The sequence below is a fragment of the Myodes glareolus genome, chromosome 15 (genome assembly GCF_982192425.1).
Source record: "Myodes glareolus chromosome 15, mMyoGla1.1, whole genome shotgun sequence".
NCBI lineage: Eukaryota > Metazoa > Chordata > Mammalia > Rodentia > Cricetidae > Myodes > Myodes glareolus.
Window position 1 is genome coordinate 54,647,853 of NC_142040.1, and position 18,509 is coordinate 54,666,361.

The 18,509-nt window shown below is 47.0% G+C and overlaps 1 protein-coding gene across 7 annotated transcripts in view; it reads right to left on the reverse strand.

Moving 5' to 3' along the window:
* The window catches only part of Pdzd2 (PDZ domain containing 2), a 363,977-nt gene that overhangs the window by 182,673 nt on the left and 162,795 nt on the right, over positions 1-18,509 (reverse strand). The window contains exon 1 of one of the 7 annotated variants that reach the window (XM_048429761.3): positions 2,165-2,967. The exons of the other annotated variants lie outside the window; for them this stretch is intronic. The gene's annotated coding sequence lies outside the window, so the exon portion shown is untranslated. Of the gene's footprint in view, positions 1-2,164; positions 2,968-18,509 lie in introns of those variants that run through there. 7 annotated transcript variants of the gene reach the window in all.

Genomic DNA, 18,509 nt, shown 5'->3' on the forward strand with positions numbered 1-18,509 from the left:
CACAGCAACCGGGGCTGGAGAGGGGTAGGGGAATGATGGCTGTCCCAGCAATAAGTCTTATTAAAAGAAGTGATTCTCGGACTGAGTGTGGTGCGTGCATACCGTTAATTCCAGCACTTGGGAGGCAGGAGCCAGTCTGGTCTACACAGCAAGCTTGAAGCCAGCCAAGGCGACATAGTGATACACAGTATCAATCAATCATCTATCAGTGACTTAAAAATTACTGGTCAGGGTACTTTGATAAAGGATAGCTTGGGCTTCCAGCTGGGTGCCAGAATAAGAATCAGGAGTCACACAAGAATTGGCAAGAGTCCAACCAGCTCCCTGGAGCACACACTGAAGAAGGCAGGTCACATCTGCCAGGACAAAGCTCTGGAGAAACAGTATCCCACTGAAGGCAGGACTGAACAGCATGTCTAGGAGACAGGGAGGAAGGGGACCCCTTCAAGGACTCTGCAGGGTGAGGATTCAGGAGCATTCAGACATCAGCAGCAACAGAGGCTGAGGAGAATCTACCATGTGTGATAGGATGCTGGGTAATTTATGGTGTGGCTGCCACTAATATACTAGCTTCCTTCCACTATGGACAAGGGGCAGGGCTGCCTAAGTGGACCTCCCAACAGCTACAGTTAAACCCAGCAGAGCAGGTTCAGAGATTGGGGCAAACTTTAGCAACCGAGTCCATATGGGTTTCCCCCAACACTTTCCCCCCAATATCCCATTTCATTCTGGCTGTGGTCCATCTAGGAACTTTGGGGGGGTGGGTGGGCATGAGACAGGGTTTCTCTGTGTAGCCCTGGCTGTCCTGGAACTTGCCCTGTAGATCTGACTGGCCTTGAACTCAGAGATCTCTCCTTCCCATGTGTTGATTGAAGGCATACATCACCACTGCCTGGCTAATTCTTTTCTATCCAACCCAACAGAGCTCACAAAGCTCCGAATGTCACCCCAGGGTACCACAGCTGTTCCTAGAGCCAGTATAGGTATGGCTGGTGGTTTGAGAATCTTGAATCTTAACTTTTTAGTTCACCTATAATGTGAGCTTAGGATTTATAACAGTTACAGTGCTGTATTTTATAAATTTATGCTCCCTGTCATATTCAACTCGACCCATTTTGTGCAAAGAAAAAACATTGTTTATATTCTTAGGAACCATTCTCTCTGGGGCTGGAGAGATGGCTCAGTGGTTAAAGATCAGAGGTCCTGAGTTCAATTCCCAGCAGCCACATAGTAGCTCACAACCATCTGTGATGGGATCTGATTCCCTGTTCTGCTACGCATGAAGGCAGAGCGCTCATACACATAAATAAACCTTAGAAAAAAAAAACTTTTCTCTGAAGACGATAGCTTCCTCCCCCTTTACTCTTATCACTTGAAGTCACTTCTCAACTGCGCACTACAGCAGGACCATGTGATCCAAAACGCCATCTTCCGCCAGAGATAGTTCACAACTATATTATAATCCAGCATTGCAGCCTTAGGTAGGGGGATCACCACAAGTCTGGGGCTAGCCTGGGCTACATACAGAGGGAGGTCCTGTCTCAGTAAAGCCAGACAAATACCCAACACAACAGCAATAAAAACCTATCCTCTTTCCAAGTATCCTTCCTTTAAAAACAAAAACAAAAAACAAACCAACAAACAAAAAGAAAACCTTAAAGCTTCTGGGTAGCTCAACCGCAACAGTTTGTGCCTCAGTGAACAGGGTTATTGTCCAAGCACACTGGTTAGTAATTTGGGGTGAAGATTTGTCCCCAGAGGAGATGACAGCCTTGCATGTGTGTGGAAACATCCACACAGTTCCCTCTGGTAGACGGAACAGCTTTGCTCTACCAAGGGTAACCAGAGCTGACCAAAAGCCCGGAGAAAGTCCAAGGCCAGCAAAATTGACACCTAGAAGGCTTCAACGGCAACACACACCATACTGACACCACACACGTTGCCTCCTTACGTCATTATTGACAAACCACTTCCAAATCACTCCTCCCAGTGAATACGAAACATTTCAGAGAAGCAAACCCCCAATAGGAAGTCACAAGCCAGGCAGGTAGCTGCTCATTCTGGGAGACCGTGGATAAATTCCCACACTGGCGGATCCAGTCTCACTAAGCAACCTCAGTCTGGATCACATCGCAAGGCCTGGGTTTTCCCGTTATATTCTTACCTCCAGTTTCGAAGTCACTGCTGGAAGCTTTCTCTCAGACCTCTTTCCTCAGCAACTCCGGGAGCCTTGGGGGCAGGACAGCTGGCTTCCCGGGTAATCCGCTGGGGCTGAGCCGAGCATGCCCCAGAGACCCGTCATTAGCCAGAGCACCTGCTGGCAGCCGGGGAGGGGCAGGCTTCGCGGGGACGCTGCCCGCTACAAGTCCCTTAGGCTGCCCCGTGGTCCTGCGCCTCAGCTCCTGCAGGACGTCGCCAACGCTCCTCCCTGCGGGCTACGGATGTGCGGGAGGACCCCTCCCTGCTCGGCGGGTGGAGGGGGTTATGAAAAGACTGTAATGCAATCCTAGCCCGACTGCTCACTTGTCAAAACTCCACGGCATTCCAGAGTCCTTTCCCCTTCACCCGGCCCTCTGCAGGGAAAAGGAAACCGCCCCGAGGGTTGCATGGAGTTTGGGGTTTCTCTTTCAGACAGGTTTGTTTACATCTCATGCGCGGGAGCTTCCTGCGGTGAACTGGGAAAATGCTCCCCGACTCGCCCGGTACCCAGGTACCCCCACCCTGGCCGAAGTTCTACACTCTAAGAAGCTACACCTCCAAACATCATTCATTTCATGACTATTCCGCTTCACCGTCAGCAGAAACCTGGCTTCTTGTTGGGGCGGGGGAGTCCCCAACTAAAAATCACAACTATCCTACCGGGCGGGATGTTAGGGAACTTTCCAGAAACTCCAAATCAAGATTCCTTCTGCTGCAATATCCAAACTCACCAACCCTGAATTACAATCGCCAATGACTGCACGGTTAAAGCATTTCCTTTATACCTTCTCCATTCGCCTGCCCCTCCCACCTTCTTCGGGGCTCAGTCAACAAGTCATCCCCACCCACCCCCACCCAGAGGCCCGAAAGAGCTTGGGCGTCGCAGCCATCTCTCCAGCTGCAAACTGACGAGGAAGCCCTACCCAGGAGCCCAACTTGTTTATGTCACACCCACCGAAGGCTTCCTGTCTTAAATTAATGAGAATGCAAGAACGACTTGGGGAAAACAATGTTTGCTTTTCTTTAAGTAGGAGAGAAGGCTGAGGGGAGCCCCCGCCCCATCATTCCATCGCTTTTCAAAACTCCGATTGTATTTTCTGCGATGTTTCCATTCCTAACACTTGTTGAAACGTAAAAGCACGGCTGTGCCAAACCTCAAACCATTAAGGAACTGCTGCTCAAACAAAACACATTTCACCTGGTTCTGGAGGGCTCCAACTTGGTGCTCCCGGGCAGAGTTGAGCTCGGGATATAGAGAGCTCCTGAGGTTAATTGAAGGAATGTCGGCACAAACAAGCTCTCTGCAGCCCGATGCCTCCCTCCTGGGACTTGCACAGACAGGCACACACCCTCCCCAGCTCCTTTGGTTTGTATCAAAATCTTGCAGAGTTCCACTTCATCCTGTGTCTTCAAACTATCGGTCTCTGCCTAGACATCCGGCAGCCCCTGAAAGTAAATGAGCTTTGCAACAGACAAATCTTTCGGAATTCAATGCAATTAATTCTATTGGAGGAAGCAGGAGAAGGCTGCAGTTCCCAGTACCATTACCGCCACTGGAGTGGGTAATTAGAGCCTAGGAGAGGCCAACCCATGTCAAGCCAGGGCTGGAAATCTGCCCACTCCCAGAAGCTTCCCAGGAGCACACGGTAAATAATCGCCAGGATTACCAGCCCTCGGGTGACCTGACCCCCCAGTCGCTTCAGCTTCCTTCAGAGCAGTACAAGAGAAACCGGAAAGAGGCAGGAATGCCAGGCTGTGGCAACCCTCTCCTTTGACAGTTTGACAGTCAAAACGGGAGTCCCAGCAGCCAACACCACCTGGTGGAGGGCCCAGGAACACTGCATGTGTCCGGGAGGCTCGCTTTGCTGGCCAGTTCCTCCAAAGACCTGTGCTTTCAGAAGAGGCTACTGAATCTCTGCTCTTTAACAGAAAAGCGTCTTGCTTCCAGGCAACAAAACTTTGTGAACTTTTTCTATCTGCAATTCCTTTCAGCCTGAGAAACTGTTACACAACCTTGGATATGTTGAGTGTATAAACGAGACAAACCAACCAAACACAAGCTGGTAATAAAGCATAAAGAAACTGACTCAAAACACTTTCACATACATGTCATTGTATCATTTATTAAAGATGAAAGCAAACTGGTATGATAGGACGATGCCGGTTTATTTTTTACACAAAAAACTAAATTTGGGGTGGAAAATCTGATATTTCAGGACACAGGGTATCCTCAGTGTTTTCCAGAGGTGGTTGATATTTTGTAATTGTCAGCTAAGAATGCTGTTCACGTAAATATCAAGACAGGCAAGGAGGAGCACGCCCTTCATCCCAGCACTTGGGAGGCAGAGGCAGGCAGAGCTCTGTGAGCTTGAGACCAGTCTGGTCTACAGAGTTCCAAGCCAGCCAAAGCTATGGAGGAAGACCCTGTCTCTAAAATTCAAAGCAAAAAATCTAGTACAAAATGACAGACGTATGTTTAGAATCATTTCAGAAGTTGCTAGAAATTCTGTTGTAGGGTTCCAAGTCAGTGTTCACTTAATGATTTTTATGAAACTCAGTTTAGCAACATTAACTGCAGGTTTTAAAACCAAAGAGTCTAATAGAATCCAATCCAGAGATAAACTAACTTGAGGCTTTTGTTCTAAGAAATGATGTAGGAAAATTTTTGTCTGTTTTCTATAATTGAACCGTTACATTTCTAGACAAGCAGGAAGCTTTGTGCAGTCAAAACCACAGTTTGTAACATCAACAGTCTGAGTGGAGGTGTTTCAGCAGAGTCGTCCCCGTGTGGCACAATGACACACAGTGAAGTGTTCCTGTTGTCACATTGTATGGTGTGAACCAGAATGTGGGGCTGGGGACATAGGTCAGTTTGTAATGTGCTTGCTGTCCCAGGAAAGAGGCCCTGAGTTTGACCTCCAGCACCTATGTAAGAAAAGCAGGCATACCGGGCAGTAATGGCGCATGCCTTTAATCTAGTACTTGGGAGGCAGAGCCAGGTGGGTCTCAGTGAGTTCAAGGCCAGCCTGGTCTACCAAGCGACTTCCAGGACAGCCAGGGCTATCACAAGCAGACATGGTGGCATAAATGGGGCTGGAGACCGACCGAGGAAGAACCCTGGGGTTTGAAGACCAGCCAGTCTAGCCTGATAGGTAAGCACAGGCCTCAGTAAAAGACCCCTAAAAATACCCATTTGACAGCTCCAGGGGAACAACGTGTGTGTGTGTGTGTGTGTGTGTGTGTGTGTGTGTATACGCACACATGGTAGGGGTGGGGGCGTGGTAGGGTTGGAGAACACCAAAGATAACACTTAATTTGCAAGATGCAACGCAAGCAACCACTTCAGATTCTTAATAGATTTGATATTGAATTTATTTTTGGCTATGGATATTAGAAACCTTTTGCTATTTCCATTTTCCCCACTACCCCCACATTCTGTTATGATTGGGCCAGGACCCACAGTTCAGGAAGTTGGGGTATCATGGTTAATGCCCCCTCCTTTCCCTTTTCCAGCTCTTCTGCCTCGGGTGGACATCGCAGCGGGTGCACTAGCATCCTTTCACACGACACCTCAGTATCTAAGAAGTTCCACGGAGCTAAGCTTGAATAATTGTCTGATCAGAATTCCAATAGTGTCTTTTTCCTTTTGGGCGTCTTTCTGGTTGAGTGTCATGTGTCAGCATCTAGCTTTTCCATGACTTCAACCTGTTACAGAAGTTATGATAGGTCAATTCGTGCTGTTTAAAGTCGTCTATGGATTCAAGGATAATGCAAATAGTCCTCTTTCCTACTGAATATCAGTTCAGGGTGTGTATGGGGGGGATAGCAATTTGTCCACATCTGCATAATGTCTCAATTTCAGGAAAGCTTTGGAAACATATGACATTCTCATCAGACTGTCAGAAAGATAGGAACGAGCCTGTCTTTCCCTCCCCAGGCTCCACTCCTGGCTGGAAAAGAGATCAATGACGCTGTAAACAAAGACAGACTTCAAGTGTGCACCATGATTTTTATCTTGGGTCTGGTTTCAATAATACTGGAAATCTTTCTGCGGACACCCAGAGACTACGAATAGGGCGGATCCAAGAGGGAATCGCTGATATGTTAAGAAAACCCAAAGCAGCTTCTACGCATTAAGGAAATGGCTCATTAAAGACAGTTTGGGGGTTCAGCATGATGGCTGATTACAGAATTGTATCCCCGGGGATGACAATCAGTGGGGACAGGCGCAAATGTGCTTAGCGTCTCGATTTAAGGCAAACTGAAAGGGTCGCGATCAAAGTGGGTCATGCACTGACTAAGAATCTGCCTGGTGGATTGACAGGAACCAGGAACACGCTACCAGGGTGTTTGCGATGGTAGAGAGCCACCATAAAAGTGAAGCATGCCGTGGCTCACGTTATCCTGTGATAACGAGTCTGACAGCAGACACACTCTTACCAGGGCGTATATATGTTCAGTCTGAGGCCCTTTATTTAAAAGATGCAAAGACACTGGAAAAGTTCCAAAAGAGAACCAAAATGATTAAGGAGACAGAAAAACAGAACCCATGAGGCAAGGTTAAAGGACCTGGAGTTGTTTAGTCTGTGCGGAAAAAGTGGCCCAGGCAAACGTAACAGTCTTCTCCTATAAAGAGGATGCAGGCCAGCTGTTCTTCTTCTCATCAGAGGACAGGAGAGGTAAGAGACTAAATACACCATTAAAATGTGGGTTAGATATAAAGAAGGCTCGCTTATCCTAATACAGACCAGCTTAACATAAGAACAGCCTCACATAACATCACTGGTAATCTTCGCTTATCTACTGCCATTCTTAGCAAGTCCTGCACGTTTAGGCAGAAGCCACACTGAAGAACGGGCCCCCATGCGGTCCCAGAGCTGCAGTGTTTCTCAGTTATCCCATCAAAGGTGACAGCAAAGGGCCTGGGCTTCCACAGCTAATAGTATTAACTCATGAGAAAATGCCATGATCTACCCAACAGCGACCTTTGCATTTGGGTGGGTACCTCTAAGCATACGCCCATCCTTGGTTATTGGACATAGGTATATTGAACATAAGTATATTGAGCACAGGTATTTTTCATGGATTCACTCCTATATAAACTGTTTAAACATGCAGAGAGCATTGCTTCATCAACCTAGCAGTTGATGATAGTCGTGAGTTATTAAGCTCTTACTATTATGATATGGGCACCGTGCCCATTCTATTTTATGCCTACTATCTATCTCATTTAGGTTGCAGTACCTCTGTGAAGGAGGAGTAATGACTGGTTTTATGGAACACACAGAAACTGAGTCACAAAGAGGTGAAGTAACACAGCTAGTAAACGCTGGAGTCCCAATTCAAACCCATTTAGTCTGACTCAAAAGGGCGGGCTCCATCCCCACACCACCACCTCCTGTCGTTCGGTGTTCATCCTCAGTCAGTGGGCAGAGACGCTGAAAACAAAAACAAATGCCCCATGGTAAGTACAGACCAGGCTACAGAAGGAAATCTTTTCCTAGTACAACCAGGAAGGGATGGAGTCATTCCAAGGCAGAGACAGTACCATGCTTCAGAACTGAAGAACCCAAATGAACAAAACAAACAAACAAACAAAAAAACTGCGAGCTGGAGAGTTGACTCAGCAGTTAAGAGAACCTGATGCTCTTGCAGGGACCGGGGTTCAGTTCCCAGCACCCACATGGTGGCTCACAACTGTCCATTAACTCCAGGGAAGCTTGTGCCCTCTTCTGGCCTGCATAGGAATCACACAGAGTGCTCAGGTACACACACAGGCAAATCATAAAATAAACAATCTTTAAACACCGGTACTCATTCATTTATGTGGCATGAGGGCTGGCTTGTTGGTTGGGGCATCTGTCCCGCCTGGTACCCCACAGCAGGCAAGCCCCAAAGAAAATCACACAGAGGACTCCATAACATTATAAACTGATTGGCCCATTAGCTCAGTCTTCTTATTAGCTCTTGTAGCTTATATTAGTCCATTATTCTCATCTATGTTAGCCACATGGCTCAGTACCTTTCTCAGCGGGGCAGCTTACATCTTGCCTCTTGGGTGGTCTGGGCAGAACTGTGAAGAATGGGCTTCCTCCTTCCCAGCATTCTCCTGTTCTACTTCCTAGCTGGTTTACCCACCAATACTTCCTGCCTGGCCAATCAGCATTTATTTAAAACCTGATTGATAGAATACAGACATTTCTCCCACACCACATTTAGAAGTTAACCTTATATAGATGAGTAAGTACCACTCTACTGTGCTGTGAGGCCCTAAGACAAGTGAATTGGAAGGAGATTCCCAGGATGTTGGTGGGCAAGGCAGTTGTCAGTTCCTGGGTTTCCTATCCAATGTCCTCTATGAGTTTCCAAATCCAATGGCATCTTTTGGTTTAGCATCCATGGGAATAAACATGGTTGGGTCACATATTTCCCAGTGGCGGCAACTTTTAGATCAAAACAGGCTTTGTAAGGTTTATTGAGAGCTGTTGTTTATCAGCAAGGGACGAGTCACATGAACGAAGCAGACATCAAAATGATTTTCAGAGAAGCAGATGAACTACACACAAACACAGAATAAAGAGCCTTGATCCAAGTCACTCCTGAAGACAGATATTTTCCATTAGGACAATTTATCCTGAGTCTATAAACAGAGGCATCATTATACAAGTGTTTGCTAGCAGATCTCAACCTTATGTAACTATAAAAAGCCTGAGAGAAACAGCGAGCGGAAATTCCCAGGAGATCACCAAGCTCCCCAGCCACATCTAGGCCATGAGCTCTCCTCTCCATAGATACAAAGCCAGTGTCAGCAGCTGATGCTGAGCAAGGCACAAGAAGACATCTCAGGATTCTCACACAGTGCCCACCAACTAACAACGCCGATCTTCCCCAGTCAGGTAATATATGGGGACAGGGTTGACTCACTGACGTTCCAGATGGAGTTATCAGGAACATGATGCCCAGAATCCAAAGGGTCTTTAGTTCATGTGGGGTATGTGGATAGACATGGGAGTGATATCTCAAGAGATGCCAGATGCCCCCATTGCCTCTTTCTCCCTTTGAAACCTTCCTGGGAAGATGACATCACCATCATTGAGGCTCCCACAGATGTATGGACCCATTTGCAATGGAAATCAACCCAAAGCACAGAGCCATTTGCAATGGAAACCAACCCAAAGATATCAACTTGGGATTTTCCAAGCATAAGGGAAACTGTGGTTCCCTATAGGACATCTTTGTGGGCTTTGATTCCAAAGCTATTATTTATAGCAAGAATTCTAATCTATTGTGAATACAACAGAATCAAATACTAAAAATCTAGTATTCATTGTCTCTATTCTAGGCCCCGAGTTCTTTCCTAGGCCCACTGCATTTTAACTTGTTAAATTCTCATTCCAGACTTGGCATCTTTCTATCATCCAGGGAAGTAGATTTGGCTTCACTTTAACAAAACACCTGATGGCATTAACTTCTCAAGAGAAGAGGTGGATGTCGGCTTATGGTTTTACAAGTGCTGGCCCATGGTTAGGTAGACTCGTTGCTTTTAGGCCTTTGGTGGGCGTGGCAGTGCGGGGAAGTGCTCGTTGGAGAAAACTGAACTCCTCCTTGCCAGGAAGCATGAAAGAGAGCTTTGGTCTCACAATCTTTGGGGCACGATGCTAATGACCCAAGCACTTCCTACACACTGGCCCCCTCCTAAAGGTCCACAGAATCAAGCATCTAGAGCTGATGTCTTTAGCACATGGGCCTGTTCGGTCCCATCTAACGTCTAAACCACAGAAGAGCATGAATTACTGAGATTTTTTTTTCAGACAATGAAACTGGGCCTTAAGATCAGCCTGTTATTACAGTGTTTTCCATCCAAATCTTATCTGTGCCAAGTCCACAGTCAGGTAGACCTTTGCTGAGGGTGTCCAACTTACTGTACCACTCATCCTGTTACCCACAAACACGCAAAGACCATTCTGATGTCTCCAGCCAGGGATCCTGGTCCCTCCCCCAGCCCACTGCAACCTCTCTTTTGAACACTCCAATAAACTCATGGTAACTTACTTGGCTCTCACCACAGCTCTCCAACCATCACCCCTGATGGTTCTATGTCCATTTGGCGATATAGCAGAAGGAGAAAGTCCATATCACTAGTCACTCACTGGGTTCTGGCGAGTTACTAACATTTCCTACTCTGATGGTGAAGCTCCCCCATGTAGGCTTCTCAAGGAAGGGAGATCAAATACACAAGGGTATCTGGAGCACCTGGGATGGCAGCTTAGGAATTAAGCCTGGGGTCGCACCCAGGACCTCGTCTCACCTTCCCCTCACGACATAAAGGACATGTGTAATGTCTGGAGATGTCATAACTGCAGCGAGGATTGCTTCTGGCGTCTAGCCGGTAAGGGGCCTGGGAGGTAGCTACATACAGATCAGACTCACCCAGTGACTTCCCAGTTCAAAGCATGAAGAATGCTCTAGTTGAGAAGTTACGCTGTGAGCCCTTTAGAAGCCACTAACAATCCACATCTTCCACCTCTTCCTTTGTCTCCTGTCCTTCAACACAGCGCTCACAGGGGGAGCTGCATCAAGCCTTGCTCTATAAACCTATGAGTAAACACAGTAGTTCGATGAGCTGGGCTTTGCTGCTAATACCCATACGGTCTTGTCACAGCAGAGGTTTTATAGAGTCACCTGACCTCTCTAAGTAGAGCCACCAAACACTTGTGCCCGGGAGAGTAGTCCTGACGAGAAGCCAGTTTGGTATGGGAGTCCGCAGCCAATTAAAGGAAGTCCAAGTTGGCCTTCGGGGAACTGAAGCACTGGGACAAAGGATACTTCTCACGGGGCTTCCTTAATGACGTCCTGTTGTCTCATGGTCCCTCCCTGGCACATCCTCTGCCCATTCCAAAACATCAGGACGAGTCTGGAGGTCATGGGTAGACGTTTCCAGTGTCAACCTTTATCCACCGCCCCCTCCTGCAACCACCTAGTCTGGAGCCTCAGTCACCTTCAACCCAGGGAATGTTTGTAAGACTGTGGATGAAAACGGGGTGAGAGAGAAAAGGACACGCAGCTGTGGCTGGGAGGCCTCAGTTGGTTCAGTCAAATCAAAGGCTGCATTCCTAGATGGAGAATAAATCACATTAACAGAAACCAGAGGAAAGGGGGAGATTTTCTCCCCTCCCCTGTACGCCAGACCTGATGACAACATTTTCTATTTCTGTCTTTACAGTCAGAAAACGTGGGTGGTTTCTGTGTATTTGTATATGACAAAGTGTATAAGTTAGCTAGTCTCCAGCCATCTTTTGGCACCTGGGAGAGATGATGAACTGCCAGCCCAAGACTGTGCAGACAGGTTTTCTCTTACCACCGTCCTGAACGCACAAAAGGGGATACCCTGACTCTAACCATAGCCGCCTGGCCAATCCATGCTCACCACTCATGACTCGGTGTAGACACCCCCTTCTCCAGGAAACCCACCTCTAGAACCTTTTCAGGACCCTCCATGGTGCCCCCCTGGTGGTCTCACTGCCACCCACCTAGCTGCTCACTCTTGTAGATTGTCTGGTCATTCAGTGAAGGTCAGCTAGCCTTGTCTATTGTTTTACTCCAAGGATTCATCTCTGGGCCTAGTGCATACAGGTGCCTGGTGGGTATTGGTTAAATAAATGTCATTTTCTGGTTAATATTCATTCCCAAATTGAATGCCCATTAGACACAGAGATAAGCACATATTATGATTCATAGCAAGTATTCAGTAAGTTCAGGAATGTTCCCCATTCTCCATCACACACAAAAGAAATAAAGGTAATTCGAAAGAACCATGGCTAATGTGTATTGAAGCGTACTATGGAGCAGGCTTCCTGCTAAACTCTCCTGTGTATTCTCTACTTGTTTATTGTTGAGATAGATAACCCAGACTGGCCTCAAACTTGCTGTGTAGCCCAGGATGACTTTGAACTCCTGATCCTCCTGCCTCTACTTCTCACGTGCTAGTATTATAGGCAGGCAGGCACCACCACACCTGGTTTATACCAAGCTAGGGATTATGGTTAGGGTTGTGCATGCTAGGCAAGTACTCTATCAACTGAGCTACATGCACACATGCCCAGCCCCTGTATTTTCCCTCTCTCTTTTTGTTTGTTTTTTAAAGAAACAAACAAAAAAACGTCTGAGACAGGGTTTTCCAGTAGCTATGGAGCCAGTCCTAGAACTCGCCCTGTAGTCCAGGCTGACCTCAAACTCGCAGAGATCCCCCTGCCTCTGCCTCCTGAGTGCGGGGATTAAAGGTGTGTGCCATCACCGCCCAACTCTGTCTTTTCTTCTAATCATCTTCAAGCCACGTGAGAGACATTACCATGATTCTTCAGTATAGATGGAGAGATCAAGTCACTCACAGACCTTAATGTAAAAGAACTTTCCCGAGTCTATTTACACAGGCTTAAAGCTTACAGCTAAGCAAAGGTTACCTGTCCACTTGTCCCCAAGCCCACTGATGGCCTGGAGTATCCCTACCCTCTTCATCTCATCTGGCATTTACTTTAAAACATTTGGGGGCAGACTGATTTCAAGCAATGCCAGCCACATTTCTATGCTCTAGAGGCTGTGAGCTAACATCTGAAGGACACTTACCAGGACTCAGCCCTCTACAGCTGCAACGGGCACTTGAAATAACATTATCAAATCCGCAGCAGAAGGGACTGTGGTTACCAAAGTAGAAGTCAGAAGTCTTCATCTATGGAATTTGAAGTTGTCAAGAGACTTGGTGAAAAAAAAATCTCTATTGTTGCTATCTGGGCTATAAGAGCCAGCTTTGGCTACATAGAGAGACCAGGGTCCCCTAATGATTCTGTCACTGGGGCTGAGGCCCTTCAGAGGACAACTGAGCGTGCTTCAGAGTGAACCTGCTGGGAAGAGGTTCATTGGAGACGACGCCAAACTTAGAAAAGCGGGTTCCGGGACTGGTTCTGCACCTGTCTGCTCCTACCCACTGCACATACGGCAGGCGTCAAGGCTTGGCTTTCACGCTAACTCGCCACCTGGTAGTAGGGTCATAGGTCAGGAGATGCACAGGTCTCAACCTTGCCCGATAGTTTCAAGCCATCGGTGTTGGATAACGAGGAGCAGCTAATCAGCTCAGGCAGATACGCGACAGGCATTGTCCGACCTTGGTCTCTTAGATAAAACTCATTTATCTTTCAACACTCAGCTCAGAGACACCCCCAGTCCCCACCCCTACCCTCTGCAAAGGTTTTATTGAGAAATGATCCTTAGCCCCGGACCTTTAACTGTTATAGGTAAACTGAAAGCCTGGAAAGAGAGATCATATATTGGGGGTATATTAGGAGTAGTACTTACCTCTTGCCTCAGGGGTCACAAGCTATAAGCACCCAGTAAATGGTGCGTACGGGATCACAGAATTCCTGGTGCACGAAAGCAATCTCCTCTTGCTACTTCCCTGTTATGGAGTCCCCACCTGAAACCTATCCCAACTCTTCCATATCCTGCCTGCAAATTCTCTTTTCTCCTGCTCCTTTTATGCTTAGTGACTCTGGTGTCTAGGGGACCTCCCATCCTTCCATGTCAAGCCTTGGTTTTGGTATTACCTCCTAAATACCACAGCCCTCTCTTTTCTCCCACTATGACCCACTTCACGCCACCACTCCATCTTGCCGAAACTTCAGGTGGGCTCTAGCTTCCAGAATCCCCCTCACACCCCGCCCTGGAAGTTTTCCAGTGATACTTTCACTTGGGGAATGTGTTCCCACTCCAACCAGATGTCCTAAGTCCATTTAATTATTTATTAACTATACAATGAAAGAGTCCCCTGACTGAAAGAAGCCTCCGTGAACTCCGACTAACCCAAGAGAATCTGTTGCATTTTGTTAGAGACAGGGTCTCACTATGTCACCCACACGTAGTCTTTTAATTCTCTTTTTCCCTTTTTGGAGACAGAGTGTTGCTATGTCGCCCATGGCCTTGGCACTGTGATCTGCCTACCTCAGCTTCCCAAGTGCTGGGAGTATGGATGTGAGCCATCACACCTGGCCTGATGCAGCCTCTCACTCACAGCTAATCCCACCGATAAGTGTTCCTGTCAGTTGGAGATGATTTGATTCTCTCTTCAGAGACGTAACACCTGGGCTGTGGGTCCCTGTTGACATGTCCACCTCCCCCTTGCTTGTCCCACACGCTCAAGCTCCTCTTGTTCTGGGCCAAAACCAAAGCAAAACAAAACATGTTCCAGACCACAGAGGTGTTTGGCTTTGATTGACCCCTGAGAATTGTCACCGGACAGAAAACCCACTGAGCCGCGGTGTGACTGTAGGCCTGGCCCAGGCCCAGTCTTTCCAGGTGGCTCTAATAGGGAGCACTACGTCACCGAGAAAGTTCTGCTATAAACGCTAAGTAAATCCAAAGTGACAGACTATCCCAGAGGCTGTCCCATTTCCCCGCAAACACATCAAGCATGACTGATGCCCCACCACCCCCCATCACGAGTTCATGCTAGCGTTGGAAGATAAAATACAAGAGACTCAGTTACGTTTAAATTATGACGCAAATGCGTACATTTTCATTCCAACTCCCTAATATCACATGCAATTTTTTATTGACTAAATCTGGTAATATTAGTTCATACTTGCTATTTGGTTTTTATAAAACCCTCTTTTATACACAAGTGGTAACACACACATACACACACACACAATTCTTGCCAATTGGTGGTGCACACGTCTTTAATCCCAGCACTCAGGAGGCAAAGGTAGGTGGATCTCTGAGTTTGAGGCCAGTCTGGTTTACCAGAGCTAGTTCCAAGACAGCCAGGGCTGTTACACAGAGAAACCCTGTCTCAAAAATCAAAAAAAAATCAAAACCCTTGAAAATAGCCTTTGTGGCCCATCTTTCACTGATGCCTCCCTACAAGGGGAGGGCTAGTCATTCTCTGTGCAACCCAGTTGAAGCCCCTCCCCTTCGCCTCACCCTGCTTACTAGGTTTATAATGCTCTCTCCATGATCGCTTCTTTTGCATCATTAAATTCAACCACTGTGACCCTTCTTCTCTTCCCAAGCAATTACCATCCAATTGTGTTTCACCTTGACTTGCTCTCTTACGATATATCAAAATGTCTCCTGGTAGAAGCCAGAGAACCACATCAAGGAAATACAGGTATGGAACACCCCCAACCTCTTCTGAATTGACCTCGGAAATCATATTCTTGCTCCTAATCACTCCATGTCCTCCAATTCCAGGATCTCCGATCAGGTCCACCATTACCCTCCACCCAATAGAGAGGAGCCTGCTTAGCGAGAGCAAAATACCAGGTAAAGCTTTGAATCACTTCCATCAAATGAAAACCCAGTTTGCTCTCCAAGCCTCAGAAGGTCCCTCAACCTTTCAAAGTCATATTGTTGGCCAATGGGGCTGTACAAAGGAGCCACGCAACGTCACCTACGGGATGATGAACTCACCTGTAGGTGCACATCCAAGGGAAAGAGTCTGGAGGAGGGCATATAAGGTAACTAGGATGGCAAGGCAAAGTTCTGTGGGGAGGAGGGGCCAGGGTAGCAAACAACATCCAACATTGTGGGAGTTCTGGGCAGAGAATGGGGGAGTGGGGGGCATCGGTGAGACCAGGGAAAGTTGTTAATGTACCAGGGACATGGAAGCACCTTGAATCACCAGTCATGAAAACATTGCGAAAAGCAAGCGTGGTAGTAAAAACCTAAGTGATATCATTGCTATTAGTAAGATGTAGTAATGGGTAGTAATAGCATAGTAAGCATTCATTACGTCGCCCAGTAAAAGGCCTCTATCATGTCAGGACAATTACCACTTTCATCTGGCTATCTTTGCACCTATGAGGAAGCAACAACACATATCATTATACCCACTCCTCAAAGTGATGGAGAGGCAGTGGGAAAGACGGAACTTCTGGGGCCAGTGAGATGGCTCAGTAGGCAGAGGTGCTTGCAGACCATACCTAGGGACCTGAGTTCGACCCCCAGAGCCCACATAAAGGTGAGAGGAGAAAAGAGACTCCCCAAAGTTGTCCTCTGACCTACACACATGCACCATGGCAGGCGTGCCCACACAGACACATGTGTGGGATCTAGCAAGAGCCTGGTCAGGAAGCTGCTTTTAGACTTGCCTCCAAACACTGGAAGGATACGCTATTGACTGGACACTGGGCAGTGTCAGGGCAAGCCTGCCACAGAGGAGGGTTTGGAGTTCTGATCTTCTTTGCTGGTCTGCCTTCTCTCATTTATAACCGAGGATAAAATAATTACCTTGGAGAAGTGCTGTGAGTTCTTAGGCGCTGGCATGCATAATGTTCTGGCACCCAACTGTAAATGCACATAAGCGTTTGCTTGAACAATGAGTATAATTGTGGGTTCAGAGCTCACTTGTGTAAAAGATTCAAATATATGCAAATCCTCACTACAACCGGAATGAAATAAAGGCAAACTGGTTGTCTTCCAAGACTACCTACCACCATGCATATCGAGTTCTATGTTTTCAAAAGCAACAAGAGAAAGTTACAAGTTAATAACAGCTCACATGGGCTGTGAGCTCATTGTGACAGACACCCTGATAAGGCTTCACAGTGTTTTCTTTATTCCCTTTTACATAGGGAAGCTATGGATTGGTAACTTTGGAGTTAAAAAATTGCCCAAAGTCACACCTTTCATATATGATAGGCTCGAGGTTCATCTAGTTCATGAACTGAGGCATACAGTGACCACCAAGTCCTACCTAGCGATGATAAATGCCGTGAGTATTTGTTACTATGTAAGTGTTTGGTTTAGAAGAACATTCATCTGAGATTAGCAGTGGTGACCATGGGTGACGAAATTGCAGATGATGTATTTTTTTTTCCTGCTTCCCTGAATTGGATGCACACTGCTTTATAATCCAAAGTGTTTGTCGATTGCTAGGCATGGTAGGCCATACCTGTAATCCCAGTATCCAACAGGCTGAGGCAGGAAGATTGCTGTAAATGTGAAACCAGCCTGGGTGACATAGAGAATTTCAGGCTACTGTGTGGGAGCCTGTCTCACGCAACCTAACAAGTCAATGTCTCTCTTCTCTACCATCGTTAAAGTCAAAATAATGAAAGCACCCAACAGCAAACACCTAACTCTTAAGTCTTCTTCAAGGGAGCGGCAATGATAAACGAAGACTCCAACAGCATTGTAAACAGAGTCAGTCTTCAAAGATGACCTCTGTGGGGGAGGAAGGGAAGTGAAAGCAAAGGGAAGGAACTCAAATGTGATGACTCTTTCCTGTTTCTCTGCAGCTGGCAATAAACACCGGAGGAAATAAACAAGGTCCTGTCCCCAGAGCAGGGGCCCCAAACTCTTTCTGCTGAGAACACTCCAGGATCCCCTCATGTGAAGTGACCTGGGGTGGCTGGAGACAGGCGTTTGGTGAGACATCCCCAAGGGAGACACCGGGGCTCCCAAGTGTCCATTCCTGCTTTCCCACACTGCTAAATAAGATAAAGACACAGTGATGGAAGCTCAAATGAGCAAGGCCTCCAGGTGTTCACAGCCTCACCTTCTTCCCAGCTGGCCTCTCTGTGAGGAAGATGTCCTCACTGGGTTAGGACAGGAAGGTGGCAGGGGTCTTTTAGTCGATTGGCATTGATGTTGGAGTACTATGTCCATGAAAACCCACTGCTGAGAACCCCGGCTTGTGCAGGACATAGATACAACTATGTCTTTGCTCTACTTAATTGATTTTTAAGAGAATAATGCCTCCAGACAAGTTGTAGAATATTCATCTGCACATTTGTGGGGGTGTTTGGTCCTTTGTACTTTGTTTTTGTTGTTTTTTTAAAAAAAATTACATTTCTGTATTGTGTGTGTGTGTGTGTGTGTGTGTGTGTGTGTGTATGTGCGCGCGCGTGCGTGCTACAACGTGTGTGGAGGTCAGAGGACACCTTGTGGAAGCTGGTTCCCTCCTTCTAACATGGAAGGCGAATCAAATCAGGTCGTCAGGTTTAGTGTCAAGCATTTTCACCCACCGAGTCATCACTGGCCCTTGGTTTTCAGAGTTAAAACATAGAAGTTAATTTTTAAAGCCTTATGGACTCTGATTCCAGAGCTGAGGCTGGCTGTGTGCTTACACAGAGCATTCTGGGCCGCGCATCTAGCTCACAAGGATGACCTTGAACTCCCGATCCTCCTGCCTCCTCTTAGAAGTGCTGGGATTACTGGGTTCACCACCATGTAGTCTCATTCTCTTCTCTCTCTCAGTACTCCATCCCACTTTCCCTAGGCGTACCTCTGTCTATGTTGCAGGCCTTTTGTTTGTT